This window comes from Leucopleurus acutus, assembly GCF_964270905.1.
Source record: "Leucopleurus acutus genome assembly, chromosome: 2".
Lineage (NCBI taxonomy): Eukaryota > Metazoa > Chordata > Mammalia > Artiodactyla > Delphinidae > Leucopleurus > Leucopleurus acutus.
This window is the reverse complement of record NC_139143.1, coordinates 95010663-95035064: the sequence shown is the minus strand read 5'-3', so window position 1 is coordinate 95035064 and position 24402 is coordinate 95010663.

Sequence of the window (24402 nt, the reverse complement as noted above, 5' to 3'; positions counted from 1 at the left end):
GCATAGGAGGAAAGAAGAACCCAAAGATTCATTGGGGCAAACCTCAGGATAAAGCTTTGTGGCCCATGGAAGAACTCTGGAGCCACACTAGCAAGTAAGGTGTCCTAACCAAAGTTCTAGCCAGAGAAGATATCTTTGGAAGATATTTTGGAAGGTAGAATATTGACTACAGCTGAGCCCGGAATCAAGATTTAGGCATGAAGTCTTGGAAAGCACAGAACCATGAAACAGAGGTGGAGATCTAATCCAGCAGAGAAGGGCAACTTGCCTACAGTCAGCTGTGGGACTAGAACAGATGCAACTTTCCATATCTTTTTTTGTCCTGGTGCCCTTTCCACTACTTTATGTTGAGTCTAATGAAGTTTGATGAGGGAAAAGAGGAAGGGGCCTGTGTGGGATAACATGTCAGTTCAAATGAAGATCAGGATTGAGGACGATCACTTTGTCTCACTCCCAAAAATGTCTCCAGAGGAGAGGGCTGTGCGTCTGCAATAAGGACTGGAGCAAGGTTCCCCTGTGGCCTGAATCCTAAATCACCTCTTTGAAGCAAGACAAGTTACTGAGGTTCCTCCAAAGACTCCACAGCATTGATTCAAACCCAAATATGGTCAGATTTTTAGGAAAGCAAGTCTCCTGCCTCTATAATCCCATTCTGCCCACACCGCCCCACCTCCCAAACAGCATGCAGGCTGGGTTCAGGGCATTTCATTAATGTAGCCCAGAGACATTCCTCTCTTTCCAGAGGCAGATCCTCCCTTCTGCAAGCGGTGTGGTGCCAGGCAGGGACTCAGGGAGGAACGTGCTTCATCTGTAAGAGAAATTTCCTCCATCAGCTGCTCCGCTGCTCTCCTTAGCACCTTGCCAGCCTGTCTGGCTGCACGCTGGATATGCCTGTTCACCAGCAACCTTGTCAGATGTTCCCAGGAAAGGCTGTGGCTAAGAGGAGTGAAAAACATAAATATTTTGTCACTTTGCTAGGCTTTGCAGAGCCTGGGATCCCAAGGGGCCCACCAATGGCTTCAAATTAAGCTCTTCCCACTTCCATCCTCTCCCTGTTAACTCCCTCATCCTCCTGCTCTCACCCTGACACATTCCCCTCGTCAGAGGCTTGGAGAGAGAACACATTGATGGTGAGAATCAGGTTTCCTACAACCATTTCAGCAGTTTTTACCCAACTTTTAGGCATTTTTCTCCAGAGAGAATTCTATTGTCAAGAAGACTCCAACAGTGTGAGAGGCCAAGATAGTGCCCAAGTCATGCTGTTGAACAGGAGCCTTCCATTAACATATTTTGGGTTCTGGTCTCATAACTGCAGATGGAGGAGTGTGGAATGGGTCAAAGTCTAGAATCAGATCCACCCACTGAGGTGGGGAAGACCTGGAAGGAAGAAAATCAGAGGCTCGAGGTCCTGTCAAGTAGGTTGAACGTTGATGTCTACAGGAAGGTAGAGTCCGCTTAGGAAAACTGGGTCTTGTGTGTCTCACCTCCTACCATGTCTGCATATCTCATCCTGGATGGAGTTTCAGGCTGGAAGCATAACACCCTGGGAGACAGAGCTAAGTTTTCACAAACCAGGCTGAGCGGGACACTTGGTTTCTGCCAATGGAACCTAAAGTCCAGGTATCAGCATCTACCCCTGCCCTGTGCCTAGTCCCTTTGCAGTGCTTGGAAGGAATGTGTCCACCGCATGCCTCATGGTCCACTGATGGGACCAGTGGCTGGGAGCAAGACGGAACTGACCAGGGAAGAGCTTAGTCTGGGAGGGGGGCTGCTCTTTTCTGTGGTGATAGTAGGAATTGGAGAAGGAGGCACAGAAAGATTAGGCTGAGAAGAAGTGGGAAGTAGTGACCTGAATGTCTGGGCACTCTGCCTCCTGGTTGGTCATTTTCCTGGGCAGTGGTGTGGACATTGCCACATTTTGCTAAGGAGGCAATGAGCATCCCCCAAACCTGGGCAGATGACAAACCACTTCTCTCTCTCTCTCTCTCTCTGTTTCTCTGTCTCACAATTGCTGGGCTTCCTGCTACAGGCAGGAGGGAGATGTTCTTTACAGAGTATAGTCCCACTGAATTATGACAGTAGGGCAAATTCTTGGTGGGGTTTCAGTGTTTGGCACTCAAGAAACTGAAACAGAGCAGCCAGAGGTGGAAAAACACCACAGCTGAATACATTTTGAAGGACAGTGAAAAAAGACCTTGGCCCCAAATCAGATTGTTCCTGATCTAAAATTAAAAGTGACTTAAGCCTTAACATTCGAGAAGATTGGCAGATAATGGTTGTGAGGGTGGAGAGAGAGATTGCTTTTCTTTTCACTTTGTGGCTGGGAGCAGACCTTTCCAAGATTTCTCTGGACAGGATTTATTTACTGTCTTAAAAAAAAAAAACTTTGCACTTTGCATGAAGATTCGCAAATGCCAGGCACACGGCATGCCGGGTGCCCAGCCAAACCTCTTGTGGTTAGCCTTGAAATGAGATCATTTCACAGTAAGAAGGAGGTCAGGTTGCAAAGAGGGAAATTCATTTGGCTGCATCAATATGTAGGCTGCAGCAAAACCACAGAACAAAATTGCGTTGCCCTGCCATAGCTGCAAACCCTGGACACAAACCTGAACTAAAGTACCTACTCCCGTGTTCTGCAAGTCCTCCTATATGCTTCTTTCATCTTGCCAGCCTCTTCCTAGAATGATATGATTGGAATTCCATTTTGCAAGGCAAGTGAATCATAAGAAACTTCCTAGCTCATGCAGCTCAATATCAAAAAAACAAAAAACCCAATCCCAAAATGGGCAGAAGCCCTAAATACACATTTCTCCAAAGAAGATATACAGATGGCCAATAAACACATGAAAGAATGCTCAACATCACTAATCATTAGAGAAATGCAAATCAAAACTACAATGAGGTATCACCTGACACCAGTCAGAATGGCCATCATCAAAAAATCTACAAACAATAAATGCTGGAGAGGGTGTGGAGAAAAGGGAACCCTCCTACACTGTTGGTGGGAATGTAAATTGTTACAGCCACTGTGGAGAACGGTATGGAGGTTCCTTAAAAAACTAAAAATAGGGCTTCCCTGGTGGCACAGTGGTTGACAGTCCGTCTGCCGATGCAGGGGACACGGGTTCGTGCCCTGGTCTGGAAGAATCCCACATGCCGCGGAGCGGCTAGGCCCGTGAGCCATGGCCGCTGAGCCTGTGCGTCCGGAGCCTGTGCTCCACAATGGGAGAGGCCACAACAGTGAGAGGCCCACGTACAGAAAAAAAAAACAAAAAATAGAACTATCACACGACCCAGCAATCCCACTACTGGGCATATACCCTGAGAAAACCATAACTCAAAAAGAGTCATGTACCACAATGTTTATTGCAGCACTATTTACAATAGCCAGGACATGGAAGCAACCTAAGTGTCCATTGAAAGATGAATGGATAAAGAAGATGTGGCACATATATACAGTGGAATATTACTCAGCCATAAAAAGAAACGAAATTGAGTTATTTGTAGTGAGGTGGATGGACCTAGAGTGTGTCATACACAGTGAAGTAAGTCAGAAAGAGAAAAACAAATACCATATGCTAACACACATATATGGAAACTAAAAGAAAAAAATTGTTCTGCTGAACCTAGGGACAGGACAGGAATAAAGACGCAGATGTAGAGAGTGGGCTTAAGGACACAGAGAGTTGGAAGGGTAAGCTGGATGAAGTGAGAGCGTGGCATGGACATATATACACTGCCAAATGTAAAATAGATAGCTAATGGGAAACAGCCTCACAGCACAGGGAGATCAGCTCGGTGCTTTGTGACCACTTAGAGGGGTGGGATAGGGAGGGTGGGGGAGAGAAGCAAGAGGGAGGGGATATGGGGATATAAGTATACGTATAGCTAATTCACTTTGTTATAGAGCAGAAACTAACACAACAATGTAAAGCAATTATACTCCAATAAAGATGTTAAAAAGAAAAAAAGAAAAGAAATTTCCCGAAGCATCTAATACACTTTTCCGAATTCAGAATATATGCATCTGAAAGGGTCACACCTTCCTTTCCTAAATTATCCTCGATTTGTCCAACCAATGTGAAAAAATGAGGGATCTTCCTTTGCCAACCAAACTATCAGAGGAGCCTTGTCCACCCCTGCCTCTCAATTTGATTCAATCAGGAGTTATTGAGTACCTACCCTGTGCCCAGGGCAGAGCCCAGTGACCCAGGAGGCACAAAAGCACATCTGGCCGGTTCTCTGACCTAAATACATTTGGATCCTTGTTGGAGAGACAAATAGATATGACACGATTTGAGAACAATGCAAGATTGCTCATGAAAATGAGTGGGGATCTAACTCAACCAGTGCTCCAGTGGGACATGAGGCAGCTGAAATAGGGAAGGGGCTCTGAGGCCAGGGTTGTTGAGGAGACTCAATGAAGAGGTAGGACTTAGGGATGGATCACTTCCTTTCCATCTCCAACTACCCTGATTTCTATTTTGTCGCTGATGAAATTCTACCATGTATCACATCAATGGAATAACACAATCAAACTTTGGGCTTCCTGAGGTATACCAGAAGCTCTGCTGATGCAGATTAAAACGCCTAGGCTCTTGGTCCTCCAGAAAGCAAAGTCAGTGAGGGCTACTCTTGCAGAGGCCAGAGAACTAAACCTAACACCACACTGGGTAAAGGGGCTTTGTTGGGCATCTGACAGCCCAGAGATTAGGTGTCAGACGATACTTAGGTTGGAGTAACATACTTAAGTTCTCTGAACCTCACTTTCTCAACTGTAAAATGGTGATAATAATAGCACATATTTTCTAGGGCTGTTGTGAAGATTAAATAAAGTATTTGACATGCATGAGGGAAATGAGCATCTGACATACAGAAGATGCTCAATAGCTATTCACTATTCTTATTCCTTTTCCTTCTGGGTTTCCAAAACATTAATCCTTTTAGGAACAGAGTGTCCTAGTGTTCCATATATAAGCCATAATAAACAAAAAAACAAATAGGATATCAGAGCTGATAGACAGTACGTACCTCTTGATGGTCACCCCAGACCAGTTGGCTTCATTATTCATGTGGATTTTGCCTAGGGGATCAATTTCTGGCTCTTTCTCTAGAGAGGAAAGAGGTACTTGACTCCCTCCAGTTGTTCACCCCTATTTGTCAATTCTGGCCTTTTAACGGAAAGGGCACTTGAAATAACCACAAAGTATATTCCCCTTCCCTTTGTTCATTTGTTTGTTTGTTTGGAAGCAAAAATAGAAGAGACAAGTTTGGAGCTCATTTCAGATCCATAAAAGACAAATTAATTATCCCCAAGCAGAAGCTGACCTTTAGCTGGCCCCAGCTCCAGTGCCTCAGCCACAGCTGCACCTGCTTTGAAGATGACAATATCCACTTGCTAAATACTAATAATTAGTCACCAAAGCAGGATGAAGAATGCAGAGCAAAGTGAACCTGCAATTACTGTACTCATGTGCATCCCCTGCACCCTTGGAGGGCCAATTACCCCAGCACATTACCATAATTGGACTGACATGTTAACAGCATCCTCCAATCTTTGAAAGTGTCGCTGTTTCCCTTTCCTGTCCCTCACACCCCCTAGCCCATGGACCATCTGCCCTGTACCCTATGGCTAAGGCTGGCTGAAGATGTCTAAGCTGTATATCTTCTGAGGGTGCACAGGGTTTACCAGATGGCCCGTGTGCAGGCCCAGCATACGCACAGAGGATGCTGGGATGAAGGTCATGGCTACCTCCACCCCCAAATTCTCCCTCCCTCAGCTCCACCTCTATGTCTTATGGAAAGAAGGCAACATGCCAGTGGTTCCATTGACCAATAGTGAAATGCTCCGTTCCCCCTCTCTCCCGGAGTTCCAGTTCTTCTTGGGGGCCAACTGTGCCACTTACACTCTATTCAGCAGTGGCCTGAGTCTTGGGAGACTGAGGTAGGTGGCCTGACCATAGGGGCCCAGGCTGCTCAAGAAAGGATGCTCCCAAACTCAAAGCAATAAGCAAGGATGGCTATCCATGGAGCTGTGCCCCTGAAAGTGAGAAGTGGGGGGGCCTTTGGCTCTGAAGGGGCAGGGGAAGAGCTTGGATGGGGGCAGGCTGCGGAAGCAGAGGCTCAGCCTACACGTTGCTCTGAGGGATCTTGGAGCTGGTGGCAGGCACTCCTCCCTCCATGGCCTTCACCCTGGCCCCTGTTGCCTGGACACCATTTTATGAGGTGATCCGTGTCGTATCGATTGAGAGAAGTCTGCTGAACACCAGCACCCACTTTGTGTTGGCGAGGAAGCAGGTTTTCACTGCTGACCTTTTCAAAGCAAAAATCCGTTCTTAAATTTTTTTTTTGGTGACTTCTTCCCTCTCCTTTCCATCTGATTTCTTTCCCTACTGAGCAACAGGAGACTTTTTCTTACAAGTCACTGCAACTTTCCAAGGGAGGAAGACTTGGTTTCTGGCTGTGCTCCCATACCACGGGGAGCCCAGCCATTGGGAATGTGTCTGGGTCCCTCCTGCCCCAGCTTCTGCTCAAAGAGCTCTAACAAGGAAGGGGCTGGGGGCTGGGGGCAGGAGGGGGGCAGCAATATTGGCTTAGGGAGGGAGCTGAGCCAGTTGAGATGCCAGGACTGGGAAGAGGGGTGTGATGGGAAGGAACCCTGCATCTACCATCCTGCCCAGGGCCTCTGGGTTGCACAGATCCAGGGGGTATCTTTTGCACTGCATGTGGCATGAATGGTGCCTCCCAGAAGTCCATAGAAGACACAGTAAATGGTGCCCCTGGAGTTGGACAATGTGTTAGCCCTGATTATCGTAACACACATACAAACACCCACACATACACACAAACACACACACACATAGGCCCAGTGCCTCTGCTTTCTCCTGGAGCTGCTCTGGACCTTACAGGCCCCAGGCTCTCTGCAGTTCATGCATGAAATGGTCCACAGGGACAACTTCTGCTCTAATAAGCCCCACAACATACCCTTCCCAACGCCATCGTAAGCACATACACAGTGTACTCCCTGGTTATCTCTGCCATCACAATACCGCTGCTGGGATATACCAGGATTCCAGAATGATGGCACTAGAGAGTATTAGTGGATACTCCACAGTGGATATTACTTTGTCATATTAGTGGATATTACTATGTTACTATAGTATGTTACTCCATAGGGGGTGATATCCCTTTAGTGGATGAATTGAATCGGTGTTCAATCTCCTGAACTCTAAAATGCAGTGAAAGGAAAATGGGGATTTATTCTTGACTCATCAGATGCCTTGTCCTTGCTATTTGCATTAGTCACTCACACACAGAGACTCAGACAGACAGCCACACACATAGACTCAAAATAAGACAAAAATAGCCATAAACACAGAAAGCCATGCAGTAGCCGCAGGTGCACACACATTCCCAGCGACAGTCGGCCCCTGTGCACAGATGTTCCCAGGGCACAGACTCGTGTAGTACCAGAAAGCACACATTATGTCACACGAAACACATTCATATGGAAATCAACACATACAATCCCAAAGTCTAAAAGGTAGCTCCAGAGACCCATCCGTATGGACAATGTTTTGTGCTGTAAATGTGACCTGCGATGTGCCAGAATAATTTTAGGACCACAGCCTTGTGGCCAAGCTCTGTGGTAGGCATTCCTTCCTGGGTGGCCCACCCTTTTACAGCTTGAAATATGCAGGGCCAGTTGAATGCTTTGGTAGGTGATTTACAGACTTTGCCTGCCTTCCCACGTTCCTATCTGCCCATCACGTTCCCTGGAAGAGGTCAAGAGTTTCAGTATCTCCCTGGGAACGGCTGCACACAGCTGTGAGCTCCAGAGGTGAGGGATTCCAGGCAGTATAGTATTTTCTGGATTTCTCAGAAAGGAGCTAGGCCCAGGCACTCTGATTCTGCTCCCAGATAAGGAAGGTAGAGTTCAGATTCTGGCTGTAGAAGGTAATGCTTTACAGCGGAAAGGGAGATGTGCTTGGAACTGAGGCATCAAGGTTGGAGGGGAAGAGACAGCCGTGCGTCTCCAAGTGGGATCTGACATCACTGAGCCTAACTGCTTTGCCTCTAGTTTAATCCTGAGTTGGCCTTAGCAGCAACAGACTCTTAAGATGGGTCCCAGAGAGCTACTGGAGTGCCGTTTGGATGTGACCAGCCCAGCCTGAAGCTGGGGCCAGTGTGACCTTTGGTCACGTGACAATGAGGGAGAAACGGGAGACAGAGCAGAGAGAGGTCTCACAGCTGTTATGTTTTAAATCTCTGAACATATCTGTGCTTAGATATCAATTGTTTAGTCTGAAGTGAAGTGAAACTAGGCTCCGGAATGGTGGTAAAACCCCTGGGCAGGAGGGAGAGACAGGGGGAAGACTCCCAGAGAACAGCCAGACCCCAGTGGAGGCTCAGAAATCCTTCCCCAGGGTGGAGAATGTGCGCTATCTCCCCATCTCCCCGGGAGCATCCACCGCACGGAAAGGCTGCTTTAGGGAGACAAATGATCCCCATTAACTCCATCAGGTAATGAGCCATTTGGTGCCGTCATTAATTATACTAATTAAAACACACTGGCCTTTGAGGTTGGCACATATTTTCATGCCACCCCCAACGTTTCACTTCACTCTTTCTCTGCCTGGGGTGACTGCTTGGCTACATAGGCTCCTGAGATCCTGTGGAAAGAAACCACAGGCCCAGCCACCTAACCTGAAGCATTCATCTTCCACCTCTCTCATTCACTAATTCATTCAACAAACAAGCAGTGAGGACCTAAGTGCACTAGGTGCTGGGGACACAGAAACAAGACCTGGGACTTTCCATCAAATCAAAGAGACAGACAAGGAAGCAACAAACACAAACTACTGGGTAGACTCTTATGTGTATTTTGCAGTTCACAAAGCATCTTCACAAAGCTCATCTCTTTTAATCTTCAAACCCCAAGGAGGAAGGTGCCGCCATCTTGCCCATTTTACAGGTACGAAAAACAAGGTTGAGAGCCATTATATGGTTTGATGCCAAGGAGAGCAGGGCTGGGACTTGAATTCATGCCTTTGACTCCAGATTCTCTCCCTTTACAGCCCAGGAACGCAGAAGAAGCTGGCTGTAGCTAATTCTGACTGGCGGTTTCAGAGAAGGCCTCTCCAAGGGGGTTACAGTTGAATTGGGCTTTAGTAGACGAGTGGGTTGAATTGGTGGAAGAGAGGAAAGGGCATTTCAGGATGAAGGTATGGCATTAACAAGGCCCAGATGGGAGGTGCACAGAATAGGGCACGCTCGGCCGCATCAGGCAGGCTGTGTTGCAGGTACACAGAGAAACGCAACAGGGCAGGTGGAGGTAAATTTAAAACATCCTAAAATTTCAAAAGGCAAAACAGTGATTCTGGGATATTTCTTTGAGGCCAAACGGAAAATCAGGATGGGTTTAGAAAAGGCCAGAGGAGAGCTTATCTCCACCTCTGTCATGCTCTCAGGGCTGCAGGCAACAGGGCAGGGTTTCATTGTTCAGCTCTTTTTCCATTATCCACTTTTTCATTCCACACTCTGTTTTCCCATAAGCTAAATATGCCTTCCCCTGTCTAAACACTTGGCTCCAGAGCCCTCTCTCTCTCTGCTGAGTGACCTGTCTTCTCCGTCTCCCCTGCGTGGGGTTTTGGCCCAGCTCTGACTGTGTCTGTTCTGTCTCGTCGGCTGTCTGCCAGCATGGCCCCTGTAGCCCCTTGGTACAAAAAGACCTCTTGCCTGGCTCAGCCGAGGAGTGGGGCAGAGGGAGGGACAGAGACAGAGAGGGTGTGCTGAGTGCGTGTGCCTGTGTGTGTGTGTTTGCAGCATGACATTCACTGTTTCCAGAAGCAGCCTTTCTATGTGATTGTCCCCAAAACTTTGGTCCCTTCCCCTACAGCACCCTTTTGCCTCCTGGTTTCTTGGGAGAGCGGGACAATGGGCTGTCCTACCCTCTGCACTCTCACCCACAAATGTGTCACTCAGAGAGGAGAGCACCTAGCAGGCTCAAGACACGGTTATTGAGTAAATCAGGATTTCAGGCACTGGACCGCCTGTTTAACAGGGCAGGCTGTGTAACAAAGGAACACGAACAGGGTCCTGTGCCGGGAATTCGTATTTAACGGTGCCTCAGAGCCTCTTGGAATCACTTCTTCTCACCCTCAGCCACCACTGCCACCAGATGTGCACCTGCTTAATTACAATTCATGAGGTACTCGCCTATTAATAAAGCCGAATTAATCCGGTCACTCCAGCCTGCGATGCCAGCAGGAAGGCAGAGCCCATCGGCCACTTAGACAGCAGCCCTGAGCAGAAAGAGGTTAAAAGAGACCAAGCCCCAGATCTGGCCTCCCTCCACCAGGGGGCTGTGGAAGCAGCTTCCCTTCAGAGCAGCCAAAACCCGGAGGCTGGTGGGTTCCGTGCCCAGCTGGCGCTTGACGCTGACCCCGTCCCCTGCACGCACTGCTTCCTGTTATTGTGCCCCATCTGCCTTCCTCAGGGACGTGGAGGCTTCTTTGAGGACGGGGTTGTGCTTATTGATCTTTAGAACCATCCAGCTCTCCCCCTCTCCCCTCCTCCCACCCCTGCCCTCCAGCTCAGGTTTAGGATTGGTTTTGTGCACAGGCGCCTGTGCAAGTGTGGCTGGGGGCAGTTGAGAATGAGGGGGAATCACCTTCCCGAACATGCTTCAGTGGGGAGCAGGGTGGAATGGTGGAGAGAACACCAGCTTTGAAGCCAGTGGGTCTCAATCGGCCCAGCATTGCCGATTCCTACGGTGTGGCTTTGGACAAGTTCCTTAACTGTTCTGTGCCTGCCTCAAGGTCGTCCTTTGTCAAGTGAGGATAGCAGCGTCTGTATTATACGTAACTGTGAGGATTAAATAAAGTAACGTTTTCCAAGAAATATATATATATATATATATATAGTTGAATATATATAGAGAGAGAAAATTCTACTGTCCTAAGTTTTCAGTTGAATGAATTTTCATACATTGAGCACACTTCTGCAAATGGCACCCAGAGTAAGAAACAAAGCAGCTGGAAGAAACTGCTTGTGCTCTCCGTAAGTAAAGAAACTTCTGTGAAGGGTTTTTGGAAAATATTATCACACATGCCGTAGATACTTAGCGATTATTGCTATTGTTGCTATTATTATCCCTCCCTCATGTCCAATCACCCTGATTCTACCACCACCACCACAACCCCCCTCCGCAAACACCCCAGCACCCCAGTGGTACCATCTACTGCCATTACATCGACCTGCCCCTCCAGCAAAGTTGGCACTGTTGGATTGAGTGCCGCGTACAAGGGGAGTGAAACCCAGGTCTCTGCCCAGGGACCAGGCATTCTGGTAGTCTCTCAGTGCTCTTGGGGAGGGCTTTACAGACTTCTGGAACTGGCAGAAGCCTGGAGGTCATCACGTCTGAGCTCTTCCTCATGTGTGAGTGATACCCTGGTTTTGCGACACAGGCCTGGAGCTTCAGCCCGATCTGTGCATAATCCTGGGATACCCCTAGAATCATCACACGTTAGACTCGGAAAGCACTTTAAGGGTTATTTAGCGCCCCAGACCCTCATTTGAGAGATGAAAGACCTGAGACTCAGAGAGGGCAGAGACTTGCCCCAAATCACACAGCTGATAATGATAGAGAAAACAACAGAAGCCGGATCTCTGGACCCTGTACTGGTGCCCTCCCCACTTCACTCTGATCATAGGGCCTTGGAGGGGGTCACATGAAAGAGCTAGCAGACCTGCAGTGTGACGCCCTGAGCTGGTGTGGGGTCCATTTCCCTTGTTCTGACAGAGGGATTTACAGCAGGAGCAGAGTTAGCCGTGCAGCGGGGGTAGGAGTGAGAGGGGGTATCACTCTCTAGCACCACACACAATGAAAGGGGGACCCCTTCCATCACTCACCTGCTAATTACCCAGAGCCTAGTGATGGGCTGTGATCAGACGGGTCTTCCAGGCAGAACCATGAAACCCAGTAGCCAGCAGACATGATGGCAATGGGAAGAGCCTCTGTGGGAACACAGGCAACCCTGGGGCCGATGTTTCCTGCTAGGACTGGCTGGTCCATTGGGCTCTGAAGACAGGGGACAGCTTCTGATCCCATTCAGCAGAATAGTGCGGTGAGGTGAGGGGTTCCCTGTTTCTCTATCTTTGAATTTCAGAAGAGTAAACCAGAAAGGGACTTCTTAGGCCTGAAATTACACCAACAAAGTCCAGTCATTCTTTTGGATTCAGAGAGCTTTTTGGTTTTGAAGGCCTATGGAAAGAGGGCCATGTGTGAGAGAGCCCCAGCATGGTGGGTGTGTTCCGAGGTGAGAGAGCGTTGGGTCAGATGTAAGAAAGGGCTTCCTCCTGTGAGGGGTGCCCAGGGAAGGTGACTCCTGTGGAGACAGTGAACCCCATTGCTGAAGGTGCTCACGGGCAGGCTGCATGACAGCTCCACAAAGGTGCTGAAGAAGGAATCCAGCTTTGGATAAGTGATTGATCTTCTGTACCTTAAAATTCTCTCGCCATTGGGATCCTGAGTCCATGAGCGATCGAGCTGACCCAGGCACACACACGCGTGGGATCTCAGGGCTGATGAAACCTCAGTGGCCATGTGGGCCGAACACCATCCAGCAGGGGAACGTCCTCCACAGCCCTGCACCATCTCCATCCGCTTCCATCTGCCAGACTGGGCTCCATTCCCTGTGGGATCACTTACAAAGCAGGCATTCAAAAGGGCGTGCTGACCCAATGACTTTGGATAAGCCACTGAACTTCACTGAACTTCAGTTTCTTCATCTATAAAAATGGAGGGAAATAGCATCTACCTTCAGGATCCTAAGGCTAGACTGGGATGTCTGAACCCATCTGGCACTTGGTGGACACTCAGTATCAAGGTCCCTCCTTCTTTCCTCCCTTCCTTTCCATGGTCCCCCTTTCCCCTCCTTTTGTATCCTGTTTCACAACATGTCACTGCACTTTGGGCTGCTGTTTATCACCCAACATCCCCCCTTGACCGTGAGATCTCAGAGGGCTGCGTTGTCCTCACTGCCTTTGCATAATAAGTACTACATAAGTATGAGTTGAGTAGACTAATGAACCAGCCTCCCAGACTTCAGGAAGCCCATCACTACTGAGGCTGCCCTGTTGGCTGCTGGACTGATCTCCCCACCAGAAAGTTGTGCCTTGGGGCAAAAAGAATCTGCCCTGAGTCTCCTCCTTTTAGATCCCAGCTCTGGCCCCTCTGGTCCTTCTTCCTGAGCCCAGGGAACCAGTCCATTTCTACCGACACAAAAGAGACTTTCTGATGGTTGATGGTTATCTGAATTCTCCCGAGCCTTCTTTCCTCTGAGCAAATTTTAGGCTCCTCACCAGCACCCCCTTCCACCCCCCCAGCTCTACCTCTGCGTCTCCTTTGCCACTTATTTCTATAGCTTTACCCAGCAAGTGCCCACAGGCTTCTCTGGACTGCATGTGGTCATTGCCAAGGGTTTACTCATTTCTTAAAAATAGCCTGGGCTTTGGCATTACACCAATCTGTCACCAAGGACAAAGTCTACTGCTGACCCTGATGCCCATATATCTCTATTTTCAAAAGAGCTTTCTGTTTGACCTTTCAAGCAGAAAGGTCATATCTATATGACCTTTTATATCATATTTGGAAAACTATAAAGCCCTGTGCAAATGGAAAAGGTTTATCTCAACCTTCAGGCTGACATTTACAGCCTTTGAGACATGCTAGGGGAGTGTGGTTGTTAGTTCAACTCAGAAAAAAGAAGTTCTAAATACAACCTCTGAATCAGGGCAGACTGCCTGGAGGAGGAGATAATAATTGGGGCAGAATGCCTGGTCCCATGTGAAGTGAGCTGTTTGAGTTTTACAATAGCTAAGAGAGTCCTGTGTTTGGAAAAGCTTCTGCTTCATGCCAAGGGTTGGAATTCACTTATTGCTCAATAAATCCCTCTGAAGGGCTTCACGAATTAATAGTGATGATATTTCTGCCTTTTCTATATACATGAATTCAGTAATAACTGTAATTATTACAAAGGTATAATAAAACATGATGTGTTATGCTGTTAATTCAATTGCAATAAGGATGAAGTATGAGGACACCCTTATCATTTTCTCCCCTTAATTATGGAACAGTTCCCCAGGCTGAAACGCAGGAGAAAGAGGCCTCATTTTGCCTTGGTGGGGTTTCCTTCTCGGTGTCTTGATCTGGTTTAGGTGGCCCCAGGCTTCCACTCTGATGGAGCAGGGAGAGTAAGCAAGTCTCCACAAAGTTGCTCCCACCACTTACATAGAGTGAATTAGAGATCTAGTGGGGAGGTGGGTCTTCCCACCCCCTTTATCCACACCCACTCCATCTGCCCTTTGGAACCACCAGTCCTTTGCCTCCCCAGCCATAGTTGATTGGACTAGAGGTGGATAACTGAACCTAAGGGAGCAAATATTAGCACTGAGACTGAACGGGCTGGTTTGGGGTTCTGAAAAGGGAGTGTCCTTTTCAGGGCAGGGCTGGAGCCACCATTTTCTGCCATGGCAGTACTGAAGCAGAGTGTGCAGGGCTACAGAGAGAAGAGACCTCATTCATCCTGAGAGCCTCCAGAGCAACCCTGGGAGCTGATTCTGCAGGCCCTAGTTCCTTTCCTGGATCTCAGTTATACTTAACTTTAGCTGGCATAAGTTACACCTGCATCATTCCAACAAATTCCCTTTTACCATTTTATGTAGTTTTGAGCGAGTTTCTAGTTTTGCATCCAAACAAGTTTCAAGACCTTACTGAAAGCTCCTTGAGGAAAGGAGCCCCTTTGTATCGTATTCACCATTGTTTTTCTGATACCCTGAACAGTGCTTGGCACATAGAAACCTCTTCAGTAAAATTTTTGAAATGAATGAATGTATGATGAGTGAATGAATGGAAAACACTAGACCCTTGACCTAGTCAGGGACCATCTTCCCAAAGTAGGCCCAATTTGTCCCAGTTGGACTTAGGCTATCACTCCTCCTTTAACCCTAAGAAAGGACAATTTCACCATAGATACTCCTTCCAAGAGGGTGTCCTTTGGGTTGAGCACTCTGGACCAGTGACAGGGAGTTTTACCCTCGGAGCCCTAAGCCCATGGCCCTAGCCTACAGAACAGACCCTTTCCCTCTGAAGCATGTCTCTAGCACAGGATGAGAGTCCTCAGCCCAAAAGCAGAGGATGGGGAGAGGATTCAGAGGTCCTTTAGTCTATTATCCTGCCTTTGAGGCAGATCTGCCACTGAGAGCATCACAGCCCAAGAGACCATGCTTCATTCATTTGCCCCATGTGAACATTAAAGCACCACTCGGGCCGACGCCGGCCCCCTGCCAGGGGTATAGAGGTGCACGTGTCAGACACAAACCCTGCCCTCAGGGAACTTAGAATCTACTAGAGGAGTGTCTAGACCTTTCCCCGCCTCCAAAATCTCTGGAGAATGGGCTTCCGGAGCTAGTTGTGCTTGCCCTTCCAGACGGTTCTAATGATCCCCTCTTGCTGCCGACCAGGCTGCTTCCCATGGGAGCCTGGAGGCTGAGGCAGGAGCCCAGGGCAGGCCTCTCCCTCCATGAGCTGCTCTCAGCTGCTTCTGCTCCACGCTCTACAGCCTCCATGCTTTTGACTTTCCCTCAACCACAGAACTTTCTATCCATCAGCCTCTCACGCTCTGAGGGACATAATCGGACGGCTGGTGTCAGCCAGCTGGAGAAAGTCAGGGCCCTGGAGCTGTTCTTCTGAAGGCGGGCAAGGACATCGAACAGGAAGCCGTGTCAACTCCCCTTGATGGGAGGAGGGCAGGGAAGAGACTGTTTCTCTGGGTGATGGATAGTCTCTGTGCCACTGAGGGTATTACAAAGTGATAATGAGCTTGTTCCTCTCTCCTTGTGTTGCATAGCTCTCAGGGCCTGGAGGAATCCTTTATTGGGTCCAAGTTGTGTATCAACAATGCTTCTCAAAGCAAGGGAGGGGAGCCCAGTAAATCAGTCTTTTGTCTAGAGTGGAGAGTAAGAATGGAGAGAGAAGGGCTTCCCTGGTGGCGCAGTGGTTGAGAGTCCCCCTGCCGATGCAGGGGATACGGGTTCGTGCCCCGGTCCGGGAAGATCCCACATGCCACAGAGCGACTGGGCCCGTGAGCCATGGCCGCTGAGCCTGCGCATCTGGAGCCTGTGCTCTGCAACGGGAGAGGCCACAACAGTGAGAGGCCCGCTTACTGCCAAAAAAAAAAAAAAAAGAATGGAGAGTGAAGACTGGGAGAAAGGTCCCCGGGGGTCCTGATGATAGAACACAGCTGACCTCTCCCCCACCTCTTGTGCTCCTCAGACCTGTTCTTCACCATCTCCCTGATGTCGGCCATAGACTGTCCCCTATTTCCCCACCCCACCCGTCTCCCACCATAGCCAGCCCTGGTAAGGCCATTCCTGCTACTCTGTCACCAGCCCCAATTCTCTTGCCATCTTGCCTTTCCTGCCCATCCCCACCCTAGTCCCCTCCAACTGTGAGACAACGGAGCATCAAGAGTTTTCCACTTCTGCTCCCAATCTTCTGAAAGTTGCTAGAGAAAAACCTCGTGTCTATGCTGACAAGCTCTGCTGTGAGTTAGGGTTTTCCACCTTCAGCTGGCTTGGATGGCTACTTGGCAGTACTTTGGCGAGGAACGTGTTGGCAGCTTTAGACCTTCAACACCTTTTTCTTCTTTGACAATCCTTCTTTTTAGCTTGGGGCCCTTTATGGCTACATTTGTCCTCCATCACTTTTGAGTCCAGCAACTTTCCTGGGTTCAGGAGACCCCAAACCCTGTCCACCTCTGATTGGACCAAGGATACCTGTCCAAAGTTGAGAACCAATTAGATTCCACCTCCTGAAAATTAGGAGCCAGGACACAGAGGCTCTGATTAGTCCACGGTGGACTCCAGGGCTAAACAATTGCAGAGCATCAGAGAGAGCCGGAGACAGGCAGGTGCACAGAGAGAAGTAGAGACAGGACTCCATGTGGCCCTGGAGAGATAGTGAGAGCCTCCCCAAGAGGCCCAGCTGTCTTTCCTGGCCTGTTTACCTCCCACTAAATCCCCACTTGTGCTTAAGCTACTCTGAATAGTTACCTGTCCTGAACAAGTGCATTTGCTGACCAGGACTCAACAGGAGACCTCACCTCTTACCTCTCTAAGGAGGCTGAGACCGTCAAAAGCAAACTTCCCCTGATTTCAGCCCTTGGGCCTCAAAGCACATCTGTCTATCCCGCACACATTCCCGCTGCCCTCCAGTTCGGAGAAGGATGGACCTGACTCTTTTCCAGGCTTATGCCCACGCACTGGATTCCATTCCCTCCTGCCTCTGTAATAGTAATAGTTAGAGTTATATTAATAGTAATAGTAATAATAACAGTTTCCTGCTCTTTTGTCGCTACACCTCTGGCTCCTCCCCCAAAACCTATTCACATGTTAAATATCTTCCACCCTTAAAATCAAAACACTATTCTTTGACCCTGCTTTCCTCCCAAGCCACCAACTCATGGCTTTCCTTTCCTTTTGTCTTAAAGGAAAGGTAGCCTGGTTCAGTGAAAAGAGCGCAAGACTGAGAGTCAAGAGATGAGTTTTAACCAGGTATTAGAGCTGAGTGACATTTAACAAGTTTCTAAACCCCTCTGAGCTTGTCTCTTCCAGCAGATAAATGGTGAGGATGAAAATCTTACTTTGCGGCTTATTGTGAGGATGTGTTCATTTATGTGGGTAAAAAGTACCGAACACACTCTCCAGCACTTTGTGGCTGCTCAATTAATGTTCAATCGGAAGAGTAATTTACCTGATTGTGTCGACTTTTTACCTTCCATCCAACCTGCAATTATTTACAATCTGCCTCCCCCGTCCCCGGCCTATTGTTTCGTCGCTACTGTCATTGAGGTCGCCAGTGACCTCTTATCTGCTGTCTCCAGTGCAGTTTCCTTCCTGTTCGATGCTACTTGCCTCTCTGCAGCCGCTGCTGCTTTTACTGTCCCTGCCTCCTTCTCCCGGCTTTCCTCCCCTGGCTTCCCCCGTGGCACTACTGACCACCGTGGATCGGACTTTCTCAGCTGGTTCCTCTGCTCCCTGCCCTAGGTCTGCATGATCTTCTCTCTTCTCAGCTCTTCCAGGGACCCCACCTCCCTTCACTGCCTCGCGTGTCACTAAGATGAAGGATCACTGGTCTTACCTCTAGCCCTCCCTTCTGCTCAGAGTTCCCCTCTAACCATCCCTTTCTCCCCTCTGCCACCCAAAGCTGCTTCCTTTTCCATGCCTCCAGCCTTGGCAACCATCAGGCAAGCCACCACCCAAAGCAGAAAAACCAGTGTTCATTTTCTACTTCTCCCCTCGGCCCCAATCAGCCACCTTCTATCTGAGTCCTGCAAAATGCTTTTCACATCTATTTCCTTTTCCATGGCCCACGCCATTGTCTAGTCGAGCTGTCATTGGATTCTACCAAAACTCCTGCTGGGCCCTCCAACTGGTCTCCCAGGCTCCAGTCTCTCTTCACTCAATCTCAGCTCAACAGGGCTCCTTGTTTTTGTCTCAGAACACGTCCTTCAACACACATACACATGCGCACGCACACACACACACATACACACTGAGGTAGCTGTCAGGAACTCTGGATCCAACCTATTTTTCCAGCCCCATTTTCCTGCAGTCCCACTGATGCATCTCACCTGCCAACCACAATGGAGTCTTTTCTCACCTCCACAGCTTTGTCTATGTTGTTTCTTGGACTAGCATGTTTTCCCCCGTCTTTTATGTCCAGAAATAACCGATTCACCTTCAAGCCTCTACTCACAGATCCCCTGTACTGGGGAGCCCTCTACAACCCCTCCATCTACATTCTCACGTAGGGGAACACCGGGTACGCACCTGATACCCTGGAGTCTCTGTCTCCTCTACCTGGAAGCTTTTGCTGCTTCTCTTCGCTAGGGCAGTGCCTTCTCTGGTGTCAATCCACACGTCCCAGCCGTCCTACTCACAGTAGATCCCCAGCCCCACTCAGTCCCCCCTATGGTCACTCTCTATCGCACAGCCTTGTTTCTTTCCTTTCTTGCACTTATTACAAATCCCGATGATCTTATGTGGCTGGTTAGGCTTTCTGGGAAGCAAACTCGGAGATGGAGTTCAGTGTGCGGGATGTGAAATGAAGAGGGCCCTTGGGATCGACAGCAGTGGAAGGGGTCGGGGCTGGAGGGAGAGGTCGATCTTCACACAATACTGATGATCTCCTTGGCTGACCCCACAGGAAGCCATGAAGATAAGACCTCCTGCAGCTAGGCTGAAATGGCTGGGCTTTTCTGCCCAACTCCATCAGTCATTGGCTGGGGCCACTCTCAGAAGAGGATGACCCCGGCAAGGCAGCTCTCTGCATGTAGAAACTGGTCTCCCAGTTTCTACAGAGCCTTGACTCACTTCTGCATTTTGTCCAAAACTTTAAAAAACTTTTGGAGCTAAGAATGGAGCTAAGGGCTTCCCTGGTGGCGCAGTGGTTGAGAGTCCGCCTGCCGATGCAGGGGACACGGGTTCGTGCCCCGGTCCAGGAAGATCCCACATGCCGCGGAGCGGCTAAGGCCCGTGAGCCATGGCCGCTGAGCCTGCACGTCCGGAGCCTGTGCTCTGCAATGGGAGAGGCCACAACAATGAGAGGCCCGCATACCACAAAAAAAAAAAAAACAAAGAATGGAGCTAAGAATAGACATAAAAGTACAAAGAAACCCCCTAATTTGGGGGATAATTAAAACTGTGGTTTCCTTTTTCCGCCATTGTTTGACGCTCTCAGCTCCAGGGCTTTCTTTCAAGTTGGTCGATCCCCACTAGCTTCCTCTCTGGCCTCCGGCCAAGGCGGAGAGAAGACGAAAAGGACCTGGGAGTCCCTCCAACTTACTGCCCCTCAGGCCTGGCCCTGGAGCCTGACTCCCACTCCTTTCTCTAACTCAGGCAGTTGGAGTCCAGGTTTAAGAGGAGAGCAGCAGAGGGAGAGGACGCAGGCCAGGGCCTTCGGGAGGATGGAAAGCTAAAGCCCTGGCCCCATGGACTGCTCCCTTTTCTCCCCCCACTGCTGGCAGATGGAGTCAATAAGGATTAAACTCTGAGTGGTTCCAGTGCTTATTGGAAAAAGGAGGGTGGATAAAATCCTCTTTTCTTCCACCCCATCTTCAAAGCTGATGAGAAATTGGCAAAGCCGAGTCCAGGAGCACTCAACCATCTTCCTCCTTTCTCATCTCTGTGGCACGCCCTGCCCCTCCTTTAAAATCTGTACTCGTAAGTGCCTCGCAACGTCTTTCTGGTTTCTTCCCAGGCCTCATTTCACCTTGAAACCTCCAGAGGAGTGTGTCAGATGCTGTCCCAAGGGACAAGATCACAGGCAGGTGTCTTCTCAAGTCCTGGGCAGGAGGAGGGTAGAGGCTGAGTGTGGGGCAGGACTATGGCAGGGGACAGGATAAGCTGACCGCCTCACGTGGAAACTTGCATGGCCCTGGACCGACCTGCTCTGACCACCCTGCTCATCTGTGGCCCCTACATGAGTCCAATACACACACACACACACACACACACACACACACACACACACACACACACACATGCACACCACAGAAGCACCTCCAAAAACATTGACGAGAAGTGTAGTTTTTCCCCAAAGGTTTGATGGGGAGACAGAGGGGATTACATGGCGTGTGATAGGCCAAAACTTCCCAGGCACCCTCCTTCCCCTCCCTCTGCTCCTTCCCCAGATTTCCTCTCCCTGCAGGAGCTACTTCATCTCTCCCTTGCTCACTTTTATCTACATTCGAACCTCTCTTCTCACAGCTCCCTTCAGCCCCACAGACCTCCAGTCCCTTTCACACACAAACCTCTCTAAATCAGCTTGGCTGCCCCACACAGCGAGGCCAAAGGGAGCCACAGAGAAGATGATACCCAGAGCCAGGTACGTGACCTTGAGGCCCGCAGAGGGCAGTGTCCTGGCGTTTGCAGGGCCCCCGAAGCCCTAGATCAGAGTGCCTCCCGCACTCCTGACTGCTCACCAGGGCTCCAGCTTCTTCATCCAGGAAAGATCCCGAGACTTAGAATCAGAGATGGAGATTTGAGCCTCAGCTCCACTTTTCCTCACCATGGGATCTGGGGTAGCCCAAGGTACTGGGGGTGTTTCACCTTTTATTCCCACTGAGTTAGTCTCAGGAGCCAGCGAGGGACAAGTGATGATCCTGCAGGTGCCTGCAGGCGTTGGGGGCCGCCAGAGTTGCGTTGGCATGACGGAGTAGACAAAACTTCCGCTGAGCAGGAAGACCCAGATGGTGAAGGTGGGGTGGGACAGGGATGGGGAGGCCACTGGAGAGATGGGGGAGCGGGTCACACCTGATCTCATCTCAGCAGCCATACAGGGACCATGGCAGGGCTTTTCCCTGGAGGCTTTCTCTGCGGGAGGGAGAGAGCGGGATTAGCGTCGGGCTTGTCAGCCCAGCCTCTGACTCGAATACCAGTGAGGGTGGAAGAAAACTCTCCTTCAGGCTTTTCCGACCCTGTGGCCCCAGCACACGCCTGGGCACATTTGAGCGCTTGGGGCTCTGCTGATTCGTGCTGTGTGCACCTGCCCTACACGGCCCAAGGTTGCTCACTCTTGGAAGAGAGTTCTCACGCCCACGTGGACACTCCTTGGTGGCAAGATCATCTTCCCCAGCAGACCAGGAGATCCCAGAGGACAGATGGGAGGAGGGAGTGCTGGGTGGAGGGCAGCTCTGTGCGGAGTGCCTGTTCCCAGACCCCGGACCCCAGCCCTCACGGTGCCTCACTGGGTCTACAGGTCTCTAGGACAATAACTCTGTTCATCCGGGTCTGAAGGAGGCTGTAGGAAAGGGCCTATTCTGGGAGCTGGGAGCAACTCTCCCTGGATGCTGCCTGTGTCTCTGTCCCCTTTCATGATGTTACCCCAGGGCCATCTGGCTTGTCCCTCCCCTCCTCGTCAAACTCACTCCAAGTAAAGATTCTGTGTCAACAAATAGTAAGCCTCATACATCTTTTTTGGGGGAAAGAAAGTGAATGAAAGGTCATCACTAGCAAATAGTGTGAAGTGGCTGTGTTTCCCCTCCCAGGGATGTTTGCCTGAGCCCGCTCTCTCCCTGTGGGCAAAGGACGTGGTCCAAAGGAAAGGAATTCCAGGTTTCAATGATAAGAAGGTGTTGGGAGGAAGAAAGTTTCCTCTGCCCTTATAGGTCCTTCTGGCTGGTCTAAGAATTGAATTGATATGAGGTGGATTAACAGGAGAAAACCAAACAAAAGTTTAATAACGTACACAAGGGAGAGACCCAGGAAAACTGAGTAACTCACCAAAATGGCTGAAATCCTCACCCTAAATACCATCTTCAGCTAAAGACAAAAAAGGATGCTGGGGTTAGTGGTCTGGGACTTCAGGATGGGGAAGGCAAGTGGGGATGGAGCACCAAATGTTCAGTAAATAAACGTTTGCTGGGCGCTGCAGAGACAATGGAACACAGAGAGGAATTCTAACAAACAGATTTGCTACGCTCTTCCCTGTCTACACACCTAGTTCATGCTACTGTAGACCCTTGAACAATGAGGGGGGTTAGGGGTGCAGATCCTCCTTGCGGTAGAAAGTCCTCATATAACTTAGAGTCAGCCCTCCCCACCTGTGTTTCCTCTGTGTCAGTGGTTCCGCATCCTTGAATTCAACCAACCGTGGATTATGTCACACTGTAGTTTTTACTATTGAAAGAAGTCTGCATACAAGTGAGCCCACACACTTCAAACCTGTGTTGTTCAAGGGTCAATTGTATAGTTATCTATGGGGATAGCTCCCTTTCTGGAACCTGTCCTCTATCTAAAATCTTTTAGGCAGTTAAGGGGAAGATCGAAGTTCTTCTTGAGCCTTTTGGGCCTTGATTTTTTTCAGCTCAAAAAATCCTCATGCCAAAGAGACACATTTTGGGGTGGTAAATATTGCTCCCCTACAAAGGCAAAGTAAATTGTTCGTTAGGGGTAGCTATCATTCCTGTGCCCTACCTGAGAATAGGTATAGCTATATACCTGTATGCCTACAGCAGCTAGGCTGGCCATGGTGGGAAATACACTCTGGAGATCAGCAGAAAGTACCAGGGGAGGAAGAGGGGACTTAACAGAACTGCCTAAAAATCTAGGTGACAAAGCTTGGAGGTAAAATGTTGTAGGAGAAGGAGCATAGGACGGGTTTAGACCTGATTTCTAGTCCCAGATGAGCCTCACTGTGGGTCTGAATTTCTCATTTTTAGAAAAAGAAAAAAAAAAAAAAGGAAGATCTTTTAGATTGCTTTCCATACCTAACACTCTATGGAGGCATAGAAGGGAAGCTGAGGCCATCTGGGATGGGCAGGGGTCCACGGGGCTTTGTCAGGGATGTAACGGAACATTTCCACAGAGGACCAGGGGTGGGTATCTAGAGGCTCAGGAACCCAGTTCAGCCTTCCTGGCTCAGCATGAGCCAGGCCAGTGTGGGCCAGGGCAACTCCACACACAAGTCCCTCTTGAGGGCTTCCAAGAAGAAGGATGAGGCAGTGTGAGTCGGATCCCCACCTGGGGCCCCTCTTGTACGTTTCCTCCCTTCAGCAGTGCCATGGCTAAGGAGCTAGAAACGTCACGTTATACAATTCCTTTTAGAGGCAATTGAAGAAAGGTGACAGGAATCAGAACAGTGGTCACCCATTCAGTGATGGAAGAGGTCCTGGGGAGTCTGCAGTGCTGCTGGAGATATTCTATATCTTGATCTGGGTGGTGGTTACACAGGTGTATACATAGATCAAAATGCATCAAGCTTTCATTAAGATCTGTGTATTTTACTGTATGTAAATTATACCTCAATTAAAAAAAAAATCTTTAACAGAAGAGAGAAGAAGCGGTTCCAGGCCAGGGAGAGCAGTGCCAGAAACAGAGAAAAGTAGGGGCAGAGTGGGAAATGAGGAGCTGGACCGATAAGAGGGATGGACCAGAGGTAGCAGCCACTGGAAGGTCAGAGAGAGAGCAACAGGGAAAGGGCAGGATAAGAGGGCAAGATAAAAGAGGGAGTATAGCAACCAGCATCGGTGGCATGGCCGGGGCGGGGCGGTGGGGGGTAGGGAGTGGCAGCTTGGCTAGAGATGTCAGTCGACCTCAAGATCCTTGAAACCACTCCTTCATCCTTTTAAGGACTGAGAGTTCTAGGGAGCACTGGCACATCTGGGGGATGAGCTGAGAGACGAGAGACGGGACAGGTTTTGCCAGGCTTCAGGACTAATGTTTGTGGCCACACAGGGTGATGGGGTGGGGATAGGTTCTTTGCCATCCCTACAACTAGACAATCCTGACACTCACCCTCTTGCAGAAATTCTGAGCTGAAGAGGGAAGGGCTTCTCA